The sequence below is a fragment of the Pinus tabuliformis genome, chromosome 5_2 (assembly GCF_031772625.1).
Source record: "Pinus tabuliformis cultivar Carrire ecotype Pingquan chromosome 5_2, CPIR1, whole genome shotgun sequence".
Lineage (NCBI taxonomy): Eukaryota > Viridiplantae > Streptophyta > Pinopsida > Pinales > Pinaceae > Pinus > Pinus tabuliformis.
The window spans coordinates 432696884-432701956 of NC_142306.1; the positions used below are offsets into that span (position 1 = coordinate 432696884).

The 5073-nt window shown below is 28.9% G+C and overlaps 1 pseudogene; it reads left to right on the forward strand.

The window, feature by feature from the left end:
- The first annotated feature begins 2791 nt into the window (after positions 1–2791).
- Positions 2792–4031, forward strand: LOC149159499 (putative pectate lyase 18; annotated as a pseudogene).
- The last annotated feature ends 1042 nt before the right edge of the window (positions 4032–5073 follow it).

Genomic DNA, 5073 nt, shown 5'->3' on the forward strand with positions numbered 1-5073 from the left:
AAATACAAGTTAGCAATAAGTTAACATAAAGCTTGAAGAGATATTAAAATCAGTTTAAGCTTATTAAATTTGTATGTATTATTTTTAATTGAGTTATTTTATAAATATATGTATTTATAAGTTGTAATTTGTTGTTGGAGAATTTTATTTTTTTCTGTAAAGGGAAGATAGGGTTTCTAGTGGTTTGTTTAATTTTGTGAATGGAAAAGGGAGTGTAGTTATCTGTTTGAAGTTATAAAGGTTATATAAATGTGTATAAATTAACAATAATTAAATGACTTTATTTTTTCACTAATCAGTTATATAGTTATAAAAGAAATATGAAATATTTATTTCAAAATAAAGCTCATTCAAAATTTAATATAATTAGGAGAAAATTGTTTAACATTTTATTTTGAAAATTTCTCCAAAAAAATGCTTGGTGTCTTGTATAGCAATTCTTTATCACTCTTCTTACATTATTTGTACAAAATAAGACATGTCTACTCATGCAAAACTTCTAATTATGTATTCACTAATATATTTATTATTCATCCATCCACATGTCTCTTGCATAAATAATTCTAATTTCTAAAAATGTATATTATTGTTTCCTCTCTCAACAACTGTGCCAATATTCAATGTTTACTATTATTTTTTTTTAACTTTCTTGATTTTTTCATGTATTATTTCATTTTTAAAAAATGTAAAATAGTATATCAAATTTATACTAATACATATTGTTAATGTATAACTTTCATTTTAAATTCCACATAAAAATAAAATTTATTTTTACCCTAATACATACTCTTACTCTTATAAAATACATGTAATTAACCTCACATTAATATTACATTAAAAATTTAAGTATTCATAATATAATTTTGAATTACATTCACATAAAAGATACCTTTCTTAAAATATTTCCCATAGATTATACAAATTATCCTCAAGTGACTTCATAGCACATTCATCGACGGTTAGAGGGTGGACATATTTGGAGTTTAAGCCTTTGTGATTTATTTATGTATATGTGCTCCAATTTTCAATTTTAATAAAATCTTCAGCCTTTTAAAAATTAACAATTTGTCACTTTTCTCTTTGTATATTAAGATTGCCATCATTTGGATAAGGGCATTATAATGGCGCTGGGTGGATATTCAATTTAATTAAATATAAGTTTTTTAGCTTAATAAAATGTGATAGTTTAGGATGATTTATATTTTGTTATTGCTCTACGCACAGGGAATGTTTTTAATAAACAATTAAGAGAACTTCTAGCTTAAAGAATGTAACACATGTTTAGTTATAAACATTTATGTAAAGAGAACTTAACGAGAAAGAATGGACACTCACGTTTTTTCATATTTTAAGTTAAGAAAACAAAATATATCACACAGAAAAAATATATATGAATAATGTTTGGGGAATTTATTATTATTATTATAATGATTAAAGTATAAAAATTAATAATGTATATATATTTTTTTCAATTGTGGTTTAGGTAGATCTATTTAAAGGGATTTATCCGCGGGCTTATTTGATCAGGCCTAACTTGAAAGGTGTCTCGGAAATTTGACCACATAACCTTCCAGTTGGCAAGTTACTTAACAATGAGAATTCTACTAATTAAACTATCACTTAGAACTATAATATAAATTAATTTTAAAAGTAAATAAATATATTAATATAAAATCAATTATATTTATTTTATTTTATTTATTTAATTATTTATTAAAAAATTAATAATAATTATGATAATGCTCGAAAGATAAAAATTAATTAAACTATCCATTAGAACTATAATATAAATTAATTTTAAAAGTACATAAATTTATTAATATAAAATCAATTATATTTATTTTATTTTATTTATTTAATTATTTATTAAAAAATTAATAATAATTATGATAATGTTCGAAAGATAAAAATTAATAATGTAGATTTTATAAATTTCAAATAAAATATAAAAATATAACACAATACTCTTAGCCTCATAGATAAATTTAAAAGGTATAAATTTTCAATCATAAATCATATCTAAAAAGTGGTACCTAAAAACTCAGGTAAATAATTGTGAAAGTAATATTAATTTATTTTATTTATATATAAAAACAATATTTTCAAATTAATTAATTTCATCTTCCTATAAATTAAATTGATCAAATTAATATATATTCTTTTTATATGATTCTAAATCTATATATTAAACTTAATCATTAATGATTTGACATCTTCCTAACATTTACATGTTAAACTTAATCTCTTGAACGATTAGATGTTTAACGAAGATTTAAATGTTAAACTTGATCTGAAATTCAGATGAAACGTGAATTGCCAGTTATGACATGTGAAAATACTATTGTAGAGATTTGACGGGTAACAATTAGGATTGGGAAAGCCAATGGTCAGAAGTTCACAATATTCCGTATTTTGTGTGGAGTTTTCCTTCACCATTTGTATCAGTGAAAGAGCGGTACTGCAGTGTCGGTTGGTAAGGGTTCACCATTTTCTTTGAAGTTCAGTTTCTCATATCAAAATTTCGACAGATGTTGGTTTTAGCTTGTGAGAGATCCTTCCTTGACCGCGTTCAATAAGACTTCAGAAAGCCGCTGCTTGAATGTTTCCAATATCTCATAAAAATATATTTCTGACGGTTCAGCCCCACGCGAACATAAAAATATGTCGTCGACGGGAATATGTCAGCTTGTGAGAGAACCTTCCTTGACACGAGAATGCTTCATATGTGTATTCAAACAGAAGCAGAAGCATTATTAACAGTACAAGAGAAGAAGAGGAGCTGACCGTGTTGTCATGTGCAACGGGTAATCCCATCGACGACTGTTGGCGGTGCGACCCCAATTGGGAGCGCAACAGAAAACGGCTGGCAGATTGCGGCATTGGATTTGGCAAGGATGCCATCGGAGGCAAGAACGGCAAGTTTTATGTCGTTACGAATGCCGGTGATGATGCCGTGATTTTTTGGATCATCTTCCAAAATGACATGCTCCTCCAGCTCAAGGAAGAGCTGGTTATTAACAGCTTCAAAACAATCGATGGACGAGGCGCCAACGTTCACATTGGTAAGGGCCCGTGTATCACCATAAAAGATGTGACAAACATCATCATTCATGGCATCAACATTCATGAGTGTAAGCGTCTACGAAACGCTATGGTAAACACCTTTACTCTGAATAGAAAAATTAAACATGGAGATGGGATTTCCTTCTCGACAGCGAGGCACATATGGGTGGACCATTGCTCTATGCCTAACTGCGAAGATGGCCTCATTGACGCAGTCAAGTCATCCACCTATATCACCATTTCCAACAATTACTTCACTCGCCACAACAAGGTAAGCAAGCTCACATACTCATTCGTTCATTAATTGCAATTCACTCTATTTTATTCACTCATTCGTTCATTAATTGCAATTCACAGTGTGCTTTTCTCCAATGGTAGGTGATGCTATTGGGTCACAGTGACGACCACCATCATGACAAAGTTACGCAGGCAACGGTTGCACTCAACCATTTTGGGGAAGGTCTCGTGCAACGAATGCCAAGGTGAATAATTTAATTGTTATTTCATTCATTTACCGTTTTATTTTTCATTTTGTCGTGAAGGAAAAGTATGAAATAGCTATTATGAAGTAGGTGCCGATATGGATACTTCCATGCGTTTAACAATGATTACACTGAGTGGGAAATGTATGCCATCGGTGGAAGTTCAAACCCCACCATACTGAGTTAGCGTAAATCCCTTTGCTAAAAGTAACCATGAGGCAAAACACCAGATTTATGGCATCTGCAAATCCCTTTGCTAAAGAAGTAACCATGAGGCAAAACACCACAGAAAGTGAATGGAAAAAGTGGAACTGGATATCAGAAGATGATATGCTATTAAATGGTGCATATTTCAGGCCGTCAGGATCTCAGGTGCTTTCGACCTATGCAACCGCATACAGTGGCAGACCAAAGAGTTCAGCCGTTGTGGAAGAGATCACCAGGAACGCAGGCGTGCTCTCGTGCAAGAAAGGAACTCGCTGCTAACTGCAACTTCACATTATCTTTTATAATAATAAGTTATCCGGCATATTGATATTGATCTGCAATTTATTACTTTGTCAATTTCGCAAGTATAAAAGATTCATGTTTATATGAAAATGTAAATTTTAAAAATAATCATTTTAAACTTTGTCCGCAATGAAGGACTTAATCAGAAGAATTTTGAATTTGCTAATTTTTTTTCTAAAAATTTTTCACTCACAGTATTTGAATTATGGTTTTGATGGTGGAAATAGATTTAGCCCCATCAAAAACTTTTGGGACACCCAAAACTTTGAAATTTGACAGCTGTAAAAAAATCAAATTCTATTATTAATATATATTTGAAAATATTATCTATTCAAGATTTTTAATATAATAATACTCATCACTCTATCTTTTTTATTATAATAATAATAATAATTTGTTTTTTATTTATTCAAATTTAGATCTTCAAAATATCTACGATTAAATAGGAATTATATATATATATATATATATATATATATATATATATATATATAACAAATAGCTTATTTTCCAACCAGCTTTAAATCATATTAGGATGTTCACAACATCATATTTAAATTGATGGATAATGCCCTATCCACAATATAGGCGTGTAACTTACCTCATTTTCATTACATATCCATATGGTTCTTCATATCTACTTGTACTTGAGGTCATTAATAGATTTGTCCAAATAGGTTGCCTTTAATAGTACAAATCATATATATACAATGTCAAATTAGCTCACTCATTCAAACACCAATTAAAACTATCCAACAACCTTATATAACTATTGATATGTTCAGGATTCATATATATTCATGGCATGATGAAATTTTAGATTACGGTAATCTGCAAGAGTACCAAACATCAATCTAGCCAAAGCACATCAATCAATAATGTCATGTAATTAAAAAATCTAAAATGCAGTCAATTAATATTGTAAATTATAGTGAAAAAAAGACATCAAAATACTAAAATATTGACATTAACTTTATCAACATACAATATTGATACTCTCATAATATGATCATTTTTA